General features: G+C 39.6%; 1 long non-coding RNA gene across 1 annotated transcript in view; it reads left to right on the top strand.

The window, feature by feature from the left end:
• Positions 1 to 14,396, top strand: part of LOC308683247 — a 51,859-nt gene extending 37,463 nt beyond the window's left edge. Inside the window, exons 3-5 of the long non-coding RNA XR_014029236.1 lie at positions 13,506 to 13,626; positions 13,741 to 13,772; positions 14,142 to 14,396. This is a non-coding gene — a long non-coding RNA (uncharacterized lncRNA). The remainder of the gene's footprint in view (positions 1 to 13,505; positions 13,627 to 13,740; positions 13,773 to 14,141) is intronic.
• Positions 14,397 to 18,527: the final 4,131 nt, after the last annotated feature.

Raw genomic sequence — 18,527 nt, 5'->3', positions numbered from 1 at the left:
AGCTATAATTGACTCTAGGAGCATATAAAACAAAACAGCTCCTTGGAAAAAATTTTATGTAATATTGTAGTAGTTATAAATAAAGGTTTATTTTAGTTCAGATTAACATTTGAGGCAATTGTATTCATAATGTCAAAATAAAACCGACGTAATGTTACTTGAAGGCATTATAGCCTACTATTCTTGCCAAACCTCCATGGTTGCAGTTAGTGTTACTACAGTAAATCCATGGTGAATGTTGCTGATCTGTGGACACTATAGTTCATTCATGGCACAATGTTTCTCCTGGTTTCCACGTCAGCGCTGTTTGATCTGTTAATAACGGAGAAATGTGAATGTTTCTCACTAGATCTAGCAGCGATGTTATTACTTCTGTGGCGAATTCAAATGCTTTCTTTACTGGATCTCTTATTAGCGCCGTGTAGTAACAGTGTCGCATGATCACGATTGGCTCGCGCTGCTTTGGTCCAAACTGATAAACGGTCCTTCAACCACACAATAACGAGCAGTTTCGTTCCGCTTGCATTACGTTTGCCATTTGATGTTGGGCAATGTTGTGGTCGCGCCGGCGTCTCTTACATTATGAGCGCGCTTGCCACGAGCAACGCGCCTACATTTGAAATAACGACATTTTTATAAATATAAACAATATATCGATATATACGATATGTCAAAATCCATATCGTGTTTAAAAAATATCTCGATATATTTTAAATATCGAGATATCGCCCACCCCTACTCCAACTATTGGCACTTTACACCTGTTTTCTCCACTAATCCGTACTTACATACTGTATTTTAAAACAATATATAGCTGAATGTCCAAAAAATGTTCTGTTATATAATGGAGTATGATATAGTGATAAAAGAGTATGATACAGTGACTGGCTACATGTTAGCCAGCAGTCCAAAAAGTCACTCGATTTGTAGCTAGTGGCTTTTTTGAAGGAAAAAAAAGTCGCTAAAGGGGTCTGAAAAGTCACTAATCTAGCAACAAAGTCGCTAAATTGGAAACACTGTATGCTGCATTATGCACATCATGTTTAATTGAGTGAGTTGCATTCTGTAATGCATTCGGTTATTAAGTATTTTTTGAAGCCAGTTTTCTATAAAATAGAAACTATAACTCTATAACTCTAAAAATGGATGGTCAAGTCAAGCACATTGCTTTGTGGCATACAGTATTCCACCCCGTAATCTGATGAACTGTTCATTTTGTCAAATCTAGTAGGTCATCTGGTTATCAGAATATTTACATTCTGTGCACTATATACATACTAAATAGAACAGTATGTTAGTATGCTGTTTCAAACATACACTCCTGAGCAAAAAAAAAAGGCTAAACACTAAGATTTTTATTGTCTTAATCACAAATTATTGGTCAGGAAATTAGCTAAATTTGCACTCAAAAAGCCATTGCTCTTTCAGAAAAAGTTAATGGGAAGTTGTGTGTAGAGTGATGAATCACAATGAAACACAAGTTGTATGGTGATGCTCCAGAGTGGTGTCTTAGAAAATGCTGAGAAATAATTATAAATGCATCTCTAGCACAGTGAAGCATGGAGGAAGAATGTTATTGTGTAGGGAGACTTTTTAGCTGCTGGTATTGGTGCGCTATTTCACTGTGAAAAGGCGTCTAATGATTTTGACTGCAGGAGTATATTGCAGAATGGCTTGCTTCCCACAAATGAAAAGTTGTTATCTAAAGAGAAATGATCAGATGTTGTTATTCAACAAGACAATGCTCCTGTCCAAATTGCAAAGACAACCAAAAGTGGCTTGAGAACAAGTCCATCAGGCTCATGTTTTTGCCTTGGTCAGAGTCCAAATTTGAACCCTTAGTGAATATTTGGTCTCATATTAAACTCAAACAAACTGGGAACTCATGCATGAAGTATATATGTGGTTGTAGAGCCTTGTATGTCCTAAAGCGAATTGATTATGCCTAATTAGCATGCCACAAATGATTCTGTAGTTAAGAAATGTGATTAAACCATTTGAAAACGCAGAATTCCTTGTATGGGAATATTCACAAGCTAAAATAAGTGCCTTTAAATGAATTGTTGAGAATCTGGAAGCAGACATTCCTTTGGCATTCAAAACTCAAGAAAAGGTTTTCTAATGAAGTGTTCTTCCAAAATTTGGGTTTAAAAGCTTTTGTTCTCATTTTTCAGTGGTGTTTCGAAGCTATGCAGTTTACAGCCTCATATGTCTGTCCTGCGTCTTGTGTTGGTGGGTCTCCAGCGTGAACGCCTGCAGTCTGTGAGGCCCAGTGTTCATGAAGTATTTTAGTCTGGCCTGAAAGCCCCTGTAAGCACACATAGGCCCCACAGCAATGCAGCCAACATGGTGAAAGGGATTTAACCGCTATCAATTAAGCACAGACAAATGAGCAGTGAAATAAACGAGGATTCAATGGGCAAGCGTAAGAGTCTCCGTCATTGATTCCCCTCTCACACGACGACAGGGTTGGAACGAGCTTAGCGTGGCCCCTCTAAAGCTTGAAAAGACGCTGCTTCTCTACCCAAGGCATAAGTCCACTTCACCCCCCTTTAGTTGGGTGTCAGCTGTCTTTCTCTGTCAGCCAAATCTTCATGCAGCTTACATCTGAATTCTGTTTAGGCTTTTAGGATTTAATTTATAGAAAACAGCAGTTGAAACTCTCTGAAGGGATAGTTCACACAAAGATCAAAACTCACTTTTAATATAACAAAAGTCAGTGAGGACAGAGACTGTCAAGGTTAAAAAAAGATGCAAAAAGTATTATAAAAGTAGTCCATATGACACTTGCGGTATATTCCACATCATCTTACGTCATATGATATGCTTTATGTGAAGAACAGACTGAAATTGAAGTTGTTATTCACTAATAATGTTCCCTTCCAGGGAACTGTTGACTGGATCAAGTCAGTGAGTTGAATTCAAGAACTGGTTCGGGAATGAATCATTCAGACCACTTCTGTGAACTAGATCAACTGATTCGTTGAAAAATATGTCTCGAAAGAATGATTCATTCATGAATAGGGGTGGAACAAAATATCAATAGAGCAATATATCATTCTCCTTCTCCGTGCGATACGAGAATCGATACTCTGGTACCAAATATCGATATTTTAATTAATAAAATAAGGCACTCTAAATAGGATTTCCTGCTCCCAGCGTAGCTACTTCATGGCTTCTTGAGGTGGCGCTCAGCACATGAATGAGGGAAGCGCGAAAATAAGTTTACTAGCCTTAGAAAATGAGATTTTTAACAGGATGACGGACAACAGTGTGAGTAAAATAATAGATGCCACAGCCATGTCCAAACTCTGGAAAACTCTGCGCTTGACCTTTTCATGGGGAATTTGTTTTCATAGTTCGACTGATAACGTGATGTATCATTATAGGATTGTCTAGCAATATATTGATTATCGCAGAATTGCTGTATCGTGAGCCATGCATTGTGTAACGGTATCGTGAGGTACCCTGTGATTCCCACCCCTATTCATGTACTGTGTCAAACGTCACTACTTGAACTCATGAATTTGCCATGATCTAAGACAATTTTCAATGATAAACAACTTCAGTTTTGGTCTGTTGTTCACACAAAGTATCATATGACTTCAGAACACTTGGATTATAATGTGTGAATTATATGAAGCACTTTTATGGTCCTTTTTGATGCTTTTTTTTTTTTTTTTTTTTTGTCATTTTGGAGCTTGACAGCCTCCGTCCTCATTTATTTTTTTCATTAAATTCAAAATAGTGTCCTGGTCTTCAAAAATTCATATTTCGTGTTCCACAGATGAAAGATAGTCATTCGAGATTGGCTCGACATGAGGGTGAGTAAAACATTTTCATTTTGGGGTGAACTTTGGGAACATTGAATTGAAGGGAAAGCCCGTCATTTTGTTTTCCACATTTTCCTGTTTAAACTGACAGAGGGAGTCGAGCTGCTTTTATTTTAGGAGGGATTTTTCCGCCTTCACCTCTGCTCTCGGATGACTCTTCCAGATGTAGCGGCGCGAACCCGGCTTGAAATCCTGTTGGTTCAGCAAAACCAAGTCCAGCTGGCAACCGAGTCGAGCTGCAACTCGTTGGTTACAGCTGTGCTTAGATTTATGCGATGGCTGAACAAATAAATTAGTGGATTTGATCAGGAGAAAGTTGAAGCTTTTGTTTCAGTGAGGCGTGGGTCCACAGAAAGGCAGAGAACACTAGTGTCCTGAAGGGTTTTCTTAGTCAGTTCAACTGCTGAACTGTTGTTTTGACATTGTCATTTGAGGTTTCGACAAATCGCATTAAACAGACTTTTTGCTTTTGTTTATGTGCACAATCGTACATCAATTATGCTATTATAAGATCATAATTGTTTTAAAAATTGTCTTGCTTGTGAATGATTTGACCAGCACACCTAGGTTTCTGTTACCACTATTTTGCTCTATATGTACAGACATTTATTGCCATTCTGTCGGCTTATTCAACGTGCACATATGTTTACATTTTGGTGTCAAGACAAACGAATCATTTCTTGTGCAAACATGATTTTCTTGCGTTGTTGGGTTGCTATAATGATTACATTTTACATCATTATCAGCAAACACATTTATCATAAAACGTTATGCTTAAAGCTCAAGTCACTTCTGAAGTAAATAAATGTGTAAGAAATAAACTGCTTTGTGTGCAAAAATGTATTGCAATATGTAGTTCACAGATTGCCTTAAAAACAACATGAAATGGCATTTGCAATCCATTTAACGTGCACAATATTCAGCGGGAAATTATGTTGAGCAGGACTTAATTTTATTAACCAATTGGATTTTATTCATTTCATAACATGTTAGACTATGTTATTATGGGTTAGTATTAATTTCCTAGCCTATGTGGCCTTGGTTACGTCAGCAGGACAGAAAAGTCCAAGTGTAATACATTTTGATTAAAGATTTTGATTGATATAAAATTTTGATTGATAAAAATAATGCACTGATGAACCGTGCATACAACGAAAATAAATTGGGTTATGTTGTCTTTAAATTCATCGTTGTGCCGTTATCTAAGACGGCATGTCTTTTGTCTTCCAATTCTGTCTGATTCTTCCAGACGTGTGACCAAACCCTGCTCATTGATTCTGATTAGAAGGTCCGTGATTGGCCGTCTACCCTTTTGCCCCCTGTACACGAGAGCAGAGTACTGATGAACATGACCTACTGGTCCCAGACCGCTGTCGACCTTAACAGGGCCACAGCTGCATCAGGAGCAGCCAGACGTTACTGTGGTGATGAGGTGCTGAGATTTATGACAGATGAATAAGAGTAATCTAAGCGTAGCAGACAGAGGTGCTATTGATCTGTCTGGAGTCAGGGCAGCGCTGCTGCTGATGACACTTTTTCCAGTCAATACGCATTTGACCTCTGACCCAGCATGAGAGATCAATGAGTTTGATTCGGATGGGCGGGGCCTTTGCGCTGGGCTGTTAGCCAGTCAGACGAGATGTTATAGCGGTTAAAGACCTGCGTTCAGCAGACATGAACACTGTGTACGTGTGTCTGTGCACTAAGATGTTCTCTGTAAGGGTCTTCTGGGTTTTCATGGTTGAAAGATGTTGGGTAAAACTTAACCCTACTGAATTTTCCAGGATTTATAAGTTTATCATCATCACATGATACATAGTCTTGAGATGTTGGCATCAAGAGTTAGCATCGCTATTAGAACCCCTAACACTAAGTATTGCAGTTCAACGTGTAGCTCATCCCACTTTGTTTGTGCTACAGGTATGAATGACATCTTAAATTGTGGCATTTTGAGGAGAGACGTGCTGTTTCTTTTTTCATAGCAATCAGACGTACAACTTTCAAGTGCCGGACAATAAACTGGGTGAAAAAATTCCATAGATGTACATTGAAGAAGGGACCGATCCATATAGACTTCAGGTTGGCGTTTGTGACTTGAGATAGTAAGCAACCACCCAAAACACCTTAGCTACACCCTAGCAACCACCCAAAACGCCTTATCAACACCCTAGCAGCCATCCAAAACATTTCAGCAAACACCTCATCAACGGCCTATCAACCATCGCCCCCACCCCCCACCCCCACCCTCAGCAATGCCATAGCAACCACCCAGAACACTGCATAGCAACCCCCTGGTATAGTGGAGATGAGTTTTGCAAAGGCAACTTCTACTCAAATTTTCTTCACAAAATGTAAAACTGTAATTTAAAAATGTTTGGCTGTGAATTAAATTAATCATTGCATTTGGAAATTACTGGATTTGTGTTCGAAAATATGAGAAATAAGAGATTTCTTCTAAGTGTGTCTGGAGGCTTGTAAAGTCAGAGCTTAATTAGAGACGGATCTCAAACTTAATATGTGCTTCTTTGTGTAGTGGTTTTGGTTTATGGTTTTTGCTTCTGTCTAGCATTCTTTGTGCCTTTTACGTTTGTGTGTGCGCTGTCTGGTACTGTGTGGTGACAGCACTCTGCTTGTGTGTGTGTGTGTGTGTGTGTGTCTGTTGATTGATCACCATCATTCCCTTTCGGTCCCTGCTGATCCCACCAACCTTCCCCACACACACTCACAAATGCTTCTCCACTCTACAGCGTGATAGACTTAAATCGACAAACCTGTGTTCAGATGCAGCCCAAGGTGGCGTTAGTTTAAAACACTGAATCTATGTGGATTTGTGAGCTCTCACGCTTTATGTATGTGTGTGTGTGTTGTTCGGAGCTCTGCATTGCAGTAGAACAGACGTGGCGAGTTTGTGCATTAAGCTCGTAATCAATGGTGTATGTGGTGGGCAGTCGGCGCCCAGCACCCCTCTATGATGGGGTCACGACTCTCACACACACCCCAGTGCAAGCAGAGGGGTCAGAGGTCCTTCAGAGCCACTGCCAGACAGATAAAGATGCGTCTGGTGCTCAGAAAGCCACACAGGGAGTGCACGTTGTCATTTAAAAATAATTATACAGGTACATATATGCCTGTGTACATTAGACCTGATTCATGAAATGTACGGCATTCCAATTTAATGAGAATGAACTAATAAACTGAATGTGTCAAATTACATGTTTTTCTACAAACCATTTATGCAGAAATTTGTTCGGCTCAAGTCTCATGAGACTCATTATATTGATTCAAATTGAGACTTTCAGCCAGTTGCATGATTATGTTTGCATTGTTTTTCACTTTTTAAACATTGCTTGTTAATATTGCTTTTTTGAGTTCACCATGTTTTGTTCCAGTTGACGTTGTTTTTCATTGTTTGTTTCATTCCTTATTTTTGTTTACATTTACGTAATGTTTTATGTTGTTTCGTCTCCTTGTTTTGTTTAAATTGGCAATATTTTCATTATTTTGTTGTTTCATCTCCTCGTTTTGTTTAAATTGCCATTGATTTCATTATTTTTTGTTTTCACCTCCTTTTTTGTTTAAATTGCTATTTATTATTTAATTTTTGATGCCTTTATGTTTTGTTTGCTTATTTTGCTTATTTTTGTCACTGTCGGCCTTATTTTGAATATCTCTCTTTTTTTTTAAAGATGTATTGCTTGCCTATCCTTAGATTTTTTATGAAATTATCATTTTTACTTTTAACAAATGACTTTATTGTGGCAGTCAAACACTTTTCTGCAGCTTTGGTGGTGGAGTGGTGGATGACCCTCCATAGTCAGTTGTGGAAATGTTGTCACAATATTGTGACAGACAGATTGTCGTGTGGCTGCACAGAGCGCTGTGGAGAGCGAGGCGCCATTTCTGGCTGCTGGCTGGCTGCGTTTTTTCGAGCCTTCGGAGAAAGTGAGGGATTGATCAGTGCAGAGGGGAAGCGGAGCTGAGATGAGGAGAGGGAGGGAGGAAGAGAGACGGAGGGGAGGGGGGGGGAGCGCTCTCGCTGCAGAATCTGCCGCTCGCTGGCACTCAGTCACACAGAGAGAGCGAGAGCGGGTCTCATAGACGGCCCAGGTACAGGTACAGAGACGCCCGGGACAGGTGTCCGGACCAGAGGAGGAGGATGAGCGGGTGAGTGTGTGTCGCTAGCGTAAGGTGTGTGTCAGACTGACGAGGAGGGTGACAGTGGCAAGAAGATGTGCAATGGTCCTGATGAAGATGAGGGTGTTCTCACGAGTGTCTACTTTTGGTCACATCTCACTGTCTGACGAAGTCCAGGATGTTTCGCTTGTCCTCTTTTTCTCTCACTCTCTTTTTTTTCCCCTTGATGATGACAAAGCTGACACAGGTTTGAAGGTAGACATTTTGTGTTTGTGTGTGTGTGTGTGTGTGTGTGTGTGTGTGTGTGTTTGAGGCACGTGGCGGCTGCTCTCATTTCCGGGAGTGTCCACACCGTCTCGTCCCCAAGGATGAACGATGCTGCTTATTTGGTGGGGTGGGGGGAGTCTTCAAGGTGTGTGTGTGCATTAGATGTGCGTTTGCAGTGTAAATGACATGTATGTTTTGGCTGCCATGTGCACTATTGGATTTGCTTGCGGTCAGTGTTGTGAGGTTGCATGATCTCGTCTGCGCTCGCAAAGTCACAAAAAAGACAACTTAATGCAAAAGCCGTCAGGAACAATGTCAGGCGATGCGTGTCTGGGTGGGTAGGGGGTGGTCATGCGGGGAGGTGTGGAAGCCGGAGACCGTTTTTTGTTCATTTTGCCCCAATGCCGGTTTACCGGCTCTGATTGTGGCTGATCAATTGCCGCTACACGTTTTTCAGTGTAATGGAGTCGGTGGCGGGAGATGAGACGCAGACAGACAGACACACACACACACGCACGCACACATACAGACGTTTATATATGAAGCTGCAGTCAGAGGCCAGCGGTTCTGCTCACCAGAGATCCTGAGGATGAGAAACACAGGACAAAGAGAAAGACAGAGAGACTGACCATCTGACTGGAGGCTTTTCTCGACCAACAAAGGCTTTGCCTGCCCGCTCGATGGAAAGCTTTAAATCCGACCGCTCGTCCTGGTTTCCTCTTACCTGATGATTTTTTGTCTGCTTTTGTGTGCATGGCGTTTGGTGCATGATATACCTGTGTGTTGCATGTCTGTGACTCTTAACTCTGAGAGAAGTGCAATGAAGGCAGGAAAGGCACATTTTATTTTCATAGGCCGAACATTATTAGCAGAATAATATTCGTTACGCCGGACAAAAGAGGACGTGAGGGTGCAAATATATACATGTATGTGTATGTGTGTGACTAACCTGTGCGGACACCGCTGCACTCCTCCTGGTCCCTGAGACCCTAACTTGTGAGCTTTGTGTGCTAAAAATCACAGGTTAAGCTCTTGGGACCTGGGCAGAGGGCAAAAGCACTCGATCCCCTGGACGTGTCCCGACAGAGATGGACGTGGGATGGATGTCTGTGAGAGATAAGAAAGAGAAACGGTGGAAGACACCAGAGGATGCAGCACTGGCGTGTCTGAAAGACTGAATGTTCAATATGTTCACATGATAATGATGATGGTTTCTTCTTATTTTGAAATAAAACTCGATCTTGTACGTCTGCTGAGATGTTTTTTCTTTGGGTTGAGGGGTGCAGGAGACGGTCGTCGTGTTAATCGCTTCGTCTGGCTGTCTGGTCGCCGCTGCAACTCATCTATAACCGACCTTTATCACATTGGCAGCAAGAGGAAGGGCCGGGATTCGGTTATTCCTTCCCTGCGATCGAAAATTCTGATTTCTTTTTTAAATATCTTGATTTCAGGAATATTGGATACAACAAAGATTTTCTTTTTAATGAACGTAAAATGTAAAACCATTTTAACGGTGAACGCCCTTCATAGAAGATCTCGGCACCTTCACTATTATGAAACGTCTGCTTGGCTTTATCCTCATGTATCCACCAGATGTAATGTCATTTTTTTTGTTTAATCCAATAATGTAAGATCTGTCTGATGCATAGCCAAACAAGTCTGTGTAAAAAACCGAGCGACATATTGAACCAACATATGCTGACACCTTCATTTACACAAAAACCATCTCTATGAATAGACTTTATTACCTAGCGAAGCCCAGACTATGTGTTAGCAGAACATGAGGCTTGCAGATTATTGCATCCGTAGGCAAGGCACGCACAGGCGTCCATGTTTATATGGATCTCAATGTGTCATAATGTTGTTTTTGAGCACAAATGACATTGAACAGCAGACGGATGGTAGTTTAAAGGGGTCCGGTTGGCACGGAGCTGTGGGTTCCTTCCTGTTTTAAAGACGTGAACTCATTAAGTCTTACGCCTGGCTTTGTTCTTTATCTCCCTGGAGTGTTTAACTTTTGAAAACCTAATTTTGCTAAATTACCCACATTAGAATTGTAGTTTCAAAACAATTGATTTCTCCCTATTGCTCTTTCTCTCTCTCTCTCTAATTATATTTTTCCCCTGCTTGGTTTCGCTCTGAACAATGGCGGATGCCAACTAATCAGGCTGGGTCTGTGCCACAAAGCTCCCAGCAACAGCTGAAGCTCTGCCATGCTCTGTGCATACCAAGCAGTCAGCCACGACCGGCGAGCGCCAGCCTGGTGCCCAACGCGGGGTCAGACAGTTTTATTAGGATCCGTCTGACACTCGGCACAGGCTGGCAGTGCCAATGCACAGATAAAATCTTGTGTGCTGCTCACACTATTCATCTGAGCTAGCACATAAATACTCCCTCATCCCACGCGCTCTCACACACACGGAGCATTTCATCAGCTAGATGAGAAAAGGAACAAAGACTTGGATCAAGCCAGGAATGAAGATTTTGTTATTTAATAAACGGCCCGACTTCTGAATGGTCCAGCAAGCGTCGGGGTCTGATGTCTCAGCCTCACTAACGTGGTTTCAAATTTACATTTTTGGCTGACGGCACACCGGGCTGTTTCATTTGTGTGTATCAGAGCAAAAAAAATGGTTCGTTTTCTGCCTGATAAGTCTGACCAGCATTTTCAGACAGACGCAGACTTCCAGAAAGATAGACGGAATAACAAATGAATCAATGTGAAATAGTTTAAGATCAACAGCATTACATACAATTTCCCCATATTATTTGTTTAAATTGCCTGGATGTCAGGTTTGCAACAAATAAAACAGATGGACTGATAAAAGTTATATTTATATATTTTTTTAAAGTATACAGTATATCTGGACAATACAGAAATGAACTGAAATTAGAATATGTTTAGTTGTACTTTATATCAAGTGTGTATTAAAGGAATTTACATAGAGAAACAGTGTTCACTAGTAAATTCTAAACATTTAGAAATATAAAACATAATCTGAAATAGAATAATTGTTGTTATAAACCGCAAGATTCCAGTGATAAATGTGAGGAGATAAAGACTGGCCACTGAGGAATTAAAAGAGCCTGCCGACGGTGTGCCGCTAACTGTGTGCGAGTTAAATAAACGTAACATTTGTCTGGGATAAAGGTACTGAAAGTAGATTAGGCACTGAGAGCTCAGGCGGGAGAAACTGCAGGAGCCGGGAGAATTTACAGGATTACAGGAATCTTTCTTCCATTGGTTGTCAGGGATTGTTGTTGTGCATGTTATCAGCTCAGGTCAGAGGAAACAGTGGGCCCTTCTCACTGCAGGTACAAATAACAGGTGTACACACACACAAAGAGTCATACTTCCAGACACAGAGAGAATGATGAATATTTAAACGTATCGGAGCAAATGCCACAGAATTCACTTATTCAGAAATGACCATAGTGTTGTCAATACTATTGATCTTTTTTAAGCAGTTGAATTTAAAACAATTGAATCTGTGCTGTATTTTGATTTCTGACTTCACGCAAAATTAGTGTAGAGTTATAATATCGGACATCATCTCAGACATCAGCCATTACTTAAAAATGATTTGATAAAACTGATAGTTCTGAGTTTCAATTCTAATTGACACTTGAAGCCAGGGTAAAATGCTTCAATGCGTATTTCACTATCAATAAATTTTACTGTGTTGAACCATTTTATTAAAGCAATAAGCCATTGGAGGCCATTCATAAGTCAGTTTATAGTTTAGCCAGCACTGTATCACACACCATTCTTTGCCTTTAATGGGCTATTGTTATGAACCTAAAATTCTATTATGTGGTGTACATTTGTGTTGTTTTAATGGTTAAACCAGCTTCATCACTTAAAAAGAGCTCAATGTGATGGAGATAGAATCTCAAAATGCTGTTTTAAGAGTTAAGGCCCGTTTACAGAGAACAATAACGATAACTATATTAGCGTCCACACCAGTGCACAATGTAGTTCTGTTTATTCTAAGCACGCACTGCAGATTTGTTGTCTGCACCTTTAAAGGTAGGGTAGGCCATTTTCGTAGCAAGTTAGCTTTGAAATCACACCCTCCCTTCAGAGCGTCTCCAAAGCCACGGTTTCTTCAAAACGCATATACGCACACAGCAGAGTCTTCAGAGCGTCACAAGAGACGGCGTTAAACTATTTCATGTATATTTCAATAATAATGACAGTAAACAACTAAAAGAGCACTGACCTGTACCACCTGACTGCTACAGATTCATTTCCACGTTGATAGTGTTGCCATTAAGAACACATATACTCAAGTCACAAACCGCTTTGATTATAGCGTACAGTGGGTTTATATCTCTTCCAAATTACAGTAGTTATGGCGTGAACGCAGCATAAGCACATTGTTTTGGTTGAACAACTTGCCAACCCTGGCTTTAAATGCCCAAGCTCTTTAAAGCAGGATGGATTCTGATTGGCCGTCAATGTTTTTATCGTTCATCAGCTGAAAAAAAAAAAAAAAGTTCTGAAAGTGATTCCAACCATATCGTTTCTCTGTGCCATTATTGATATACTTATGGTGTTGACTCTGCTATTCTTTTATTTTTAGAACATTTTAGAAGATTGTCATTGGTGTGAATGGGCCGATCGTCCCAGTCCAGAAGTGCTGAGAGACCCAGAGCCTCATTTATCTTGTGAAAACTGATTTTAAACATGCATTAAACATCAAATTGGTATACCCCCAGGTATAAAACTAAATGCATTGCAATGCATTTTCAGAAGAGGTACAACTGATTGTGTTTTTGTGAGGTTCAGATTGAGCCCAAACAGAAACAGTGTCCCTATAGTGCATAACAGTCACATTTCTAAAAGAAAAGTGCTCATCTAAAGCTTCAATAATATCTGCCTGCTGGGGTTTGATTAGGTCGGACAGAGTGATTACAAACATTTGAAGGGAAAATAAGAAGTAATTTTAAAAATGTCATTATTTTTATACATCTCTGGGACCCCAAACATAAAGAAAGTAAATCAATCTCAGCAGAGAGTAATGGCCTGTAATTGGCCTGCATCAGTCTAGAGGACGTATCTCCACACGGCCCGTCACTCATAAAGACTTCCCTCCCCGATTCATCCTGCCCTGTGTACCCTGTGACCGCCTGCCTCTCTCTGTGATGTCTGCAGTACTGCTGTGGAGGCGTTGCCAAGGAAACGCAGTATCTGGCTGGCAGCGTGCTGGAGTTATTGAACCACAACTGGCTTTTTGCTTTAGAGGATAATTAGCTTCTGTCTCACAGGTTTCTCTCAGCCGATGGGACTCCAGAGGAACCTGGGGCTGCTCCGAGCGTCTTCCTCCCGTCAGAGCTTTTAACCCGTGCGATGGCCGCAGGTGCTCCCTTTACCTGCACGAAAAGCTGTGTGAGCACTCCAGCAATCCTCACACACACACAATACCTACGACTTATTTGATGTTATTTTTGTATCGATTGATTGAATTAATGGTTTTAATTGCTGTATTTTTCTCTTTTTTAGGTGTAGAATAAAATGTTATTTTCAGCTTGCAGGTAAATCCCAATAATTGCAGGTATCATTATATATATGCTTACTAATTACTAACATATGCCATACAATAATTTCAATATAAATATCAGTATATTTGCCTTATTTTCCAGTAAAAAAAACTCTAAACAAGATAAATGTATTTGAAAAGCACCAAAGAGGGACGATATATGTATATAGTTTTATAATATTTGATCAATTTTGATGCCGTAAATGTATCTTGTTTTAAGGATGTCTTAATATTTTTATTGGAAAATAAGACACACACACACACACACACACACACATATATATATATGTGTGTGTGTGTGTGTGTGTGTGTGTTCCCGAAGGGTTCCAAATCTCAAACCCTTTTCCCAACTTGTGTATTGCAGAAATGAAGCAGTGTGTATGTGTGTGCAAGTTTGCAGTGGTAGTTTCAGCAGGTGAGTTTGACACACAAATACACTCCCGCGTTAGAGGTGGACAAGAGAGACAGATCCTTTGACACTCTGCTTTCACACACTGTCCAGTTGCACACACACTCAAACCACAAACACCCAATAGTCTTGTTTGTCCTCTTGCATATTTGTATTTTCAAATGCTGTAGATGTTTAAGACTTCCTAATAAATTCTGTTTATATTACTGTATAAATTATTGACTCGTTTTTGGTGTCCCTCTCTTCTTCTGGTATAAATTATTTATTTAAACTCCCTAATACATGAAATCATTACCCTGAAACACTTTTATGTTCTCCCTCCATATGTATAAGTGCAATATTTTCAGGAATGAAGTAAACAGTCACAATGGCAAGGTGGCCGTGGTTCTTCTTTTGTGTGTTACACGTTAAAGGTTGTAGCAAAAGCAGCATCACAGCATTAGTTACATGTGTGAATGTGTGCGCGCACAGCCTTCCTGGCTTTGAGAAGTGTGTGTGTGTTTGTGTGTGTGACCCTGTGCGCTTGCAGACGTGTGTGTGTGTGTGTGTGTGTGTGTGTGTGTGTGTGTGTGTGTGTGTGTGTCTTACCCATAGAGCGACCGGCCAGGCTGCAGATATCATCCATCTCCTTGTCACAAAGCGCGGGGGTTGCTGGGTAGGCAGCAGACAGGCGCTTGGCGCTGAGGATGGGAGCTGAATCCTAATTCCGTCGCTCCTCTCCCCCGCCTCCCACGACGGAAAATCGTTAACCTCAGGATTGGAGAACAAAGCAGAGAGCTTTAGCCAGCTAGCTGCTGTTAACGCAAAACATCCCAACACAAGTCTCAAAGAGACACGCTGAAATCATGCAAAGTGTGTTCAGATTTACACCTTCTGTGGTTTTTGTCGAGTATCTCTGTTCCAAAACCTAGTGAGCTTCCTTTCAAGCATTATACGTGACTGATTTGGAACATTTATGAGCATCTCACATATTACTTTAGAGACTCGATTCGGTATTGATTTCAATTAGTTTGCTTCTAAACTAATAGTGTGCTACTCTAATAAGTATAAAAATACATGGCAAACAAAAATATAGATTCAACTCCCAATTGATTTCAATATTGTCGAGATTGTCGGTTAGCATGTTGCTAAGCTAGCAGTCTTACCCTAATGAAAAATAAAATACACTGCAAAAAAAATCCCACTGAGATTGTTGCAGTACATGGGATGCCTTCTCTGTGAAGGATTCATACTGTATAATGTGGCTATAATGAGGTATCATAGAATAGAAAAGAGTTCTATTCGCAGTGCTTCATGAGACTGGACGGAGCTAAAGAGCTAATTTGGCGGGTGATGCTTTTTTCGGCTCACTGATTGGTGTAATTTTCTGTACAGCATTATGGGTAATGTAGTTTTTCACCAGGAGTTTTGCTGTTAAACACAATTACTTTAAAATGAGAGGAAATAATACAGGCTGACATCTTCAGCTGAAGCAAATACCATGGAGTAACAACCTCGTAGCTCACAGTAGGTCTGTTTTTTAAAGGTTTATAATTTATCGTTCAAAATCAATTTCCCTATGGAGAAAATGAATGGAGTTTTTACTTCCAGCTGTTGCACTCTATTTAGATACCTATCTGTAATTAATATAACCATTAAACCTTAAAATGCTGCTTTAAAATGTGTTTTTCACTTGTAAGATTCAAAAACTGCTCTGGTATGGTGTCAGTGTGGGCTGATGTTGCTATCCAAAAATCCAAAATGAAATTCCTCAGATGTCTTATTGCTACAGCTTTTAACTTTAACTATAAGAATGTTTGGTTGCCTGACCTGACATGGGTGAGTTACTGATAGTAAATCAAGACATATATTATACATATGCAAATTTTCTCTGCATAGAATATCTGTATGGAATATAATGCAGTGTGCAGGCCGAATACACTGTATGAGTACATCTGTACTATGTGAAGTGTGTTTTTTTCTCAGATCCAGTGATCTGTTTACTCAGGCTGTTGACCATGTATCTGCCTGTAGCTCTGTGCGCGAGGACAGGAGATTCTGTTGTAGCTCTTGGAAGTCAGCGGAGGAGGCGCAAGCCTCTTTGTTGTTTTGAACTCAACGGAGTCTGCATGAGGCCTGGGAAACAGATCCGGTCCCACACACAAAGGAAACTTTGATTCAAGGGTGAGTAAAACAAATGCTCTGCTTGTACATTATCGAAATCTACTGGCTTTTCTTCTGATGTTTGACCTCGAGGGAACTGCCATGAAAAAAAAAGAGGAAAGAAAAACTGGATTATCTTTTAAGCAAACTAAACAATCATCCCCTCTGAGTAACAAACCCAACGCATGAATCCTGGAGTCCAAAGTAAACAGCGGCGAGCAGGAGGAAGATCCAGAGCATGACAGCAACTTATCTGGAAGTTCAGGTCTGAGTAAACTCTTTAACCTGAGAGAACAAAACACGTTTTATATGGACCTATTCTAAATGCAAAGAACATTTTTGGTGCGTACAACTGCTTATTTCACCTACCTCTACCACCAACTTTTCAAAACGACTGGATTTAAGATGTCATCTGTGTACCATTTCTATACTTCTGACCAGGTTACATTGCAGCCTATTACTTGTGGTGAACACTACTAAATAAATCACAAGCCTTGGGAACTTTTCCTGCTATCTAGCGAGGAGTAGGGATGGGCGATATGACCAAAATCTTAGCACGATATGAGTCATTTTTACAGGAACAATATGCATCATCAAGACATAGTCATTTTTTTCTGGAAATAAGGTTGTTACCAAAATTTAAGAAACCAGGGAAATTTCACTATTCTCAATACCAGTTTCAAGTAAACAGTGAGTAATAAAATGAGAACAAAGAAACACATGACAGGCAATAGGACAAATAAATACAATAGAACAAAGGGGAAAAAAATGAAATAAAATGCTAAGATTTAGTTAGGTATAGGCTATCAGAAGTCTACCATGTATGAATTAAATACACAATGACATTTATTAAAGCTACAAAAGTGATCAGTCATGAGCAGTGAGTGATTTTCTCTTTTTCTTTTGTTGTTTGATTAACATTAATGACAGGCGGCAGCAGGTTTATAAGTGTGCTGTCACTTTAAAAGCTGATGCACGGACTCAATATACTTCTACACATCCGACTGTTTACCTTCACTCAAGACACTGACTGTTTTTACGTGAATATTCCGATTTTGACAGATTTTTGTGTGTATTAGACCATTTAGCCGTATACAGAAAGCTGCCTCTCAGTGTGCGAATACTGAATATGAGTTCACGTCCTGCTCTTTATTACTCATTCGTCCATGTTCCTTTATCCTTCTAACGTGTCAATAACCAACCCGATCACACTAAATGCGTATCTATTGCACGTGTTTATCGTTCGATTTATACGCCAAAATTAGTTTTTACGTGCATATGATACGCATGGGTAGGATTAGTAGTGAAGGGGTGCGTGTATATTACACGCAATAAAGTGCGTATCAAATGCACGCGAAAACTGCGTAGCATATGCACGTAAAAAATCATTTTCGCGTAAAAGCTGCACGGATATATTTGCATACTGCTATATATACAAAGGAAACACAAAAGGTTTAATCGATTCACACTTTATATCATCGCCATAATAGAAAAATTAAGAGTAAGTGGCTATACCACCCAGTCCTACAGTAGCAAACAGTACTGCTTAAACACATTTGACTATAAAACCAACAACCGATAACTATCAAGACTGACCGGCTAATGCTATTTTTGCCCTTACCAGTTCTCTTTTATTCCTTCATAACTAAAGGCAAATCTGAATGATATTCCGTTTTAACCAGTAATCATGACATCCTCACCTTATCTTATTTCTTATTAATGCAGAAAATTTGTCATACAGCTGCAGGGTGAAATACAGGAATATACTATAGCCTATATATATATATATATATATATATATATATATATATATATATATATATATATATATATATATATAAAATAATTTAAAATAGTATGCAATTGTCTTTACTAGAGATAACGTGAAAAATAATTATCGGCTTATCAGTAGTGACCAGGCTCTAATATATCACTATTTTGACTCATGTGACCTGTTTACCAAGACTCATTTAAGACAATATTTAAAACATTAATAATTAAACATATATATATATATATAATATATATATTATATATAATATATCATATATAATATTAAACATATATATATATATATATATATATAACATATATAACATATATATATATATATATAGCCTATATATGTAGCCTATATATATATTTTTTTTTTTACATTCCCATGATTTGATTTAACATTCCTACAGTGTTGAAGAGGAT

The sequence above is a fragment of the Scardinius erythrophthalmus genome (genome assembly GCF_964197995.2).
Source record: "Scardinius erythrophthalmus genome assembly, chromosome: 23".
Taxonomy (NCBI): Eukaryota; Metazoa; Chordata; class Actinopteri; order Cypriniformes; family Leuciscidae; genus Scardinius; species Scardinius erythrophthalmus.
The sequence above is the reverse complement of the archived record's forward strand: the minus strand, read 5'-3'. Positions and strand labels throughout refer to the sequence as shown.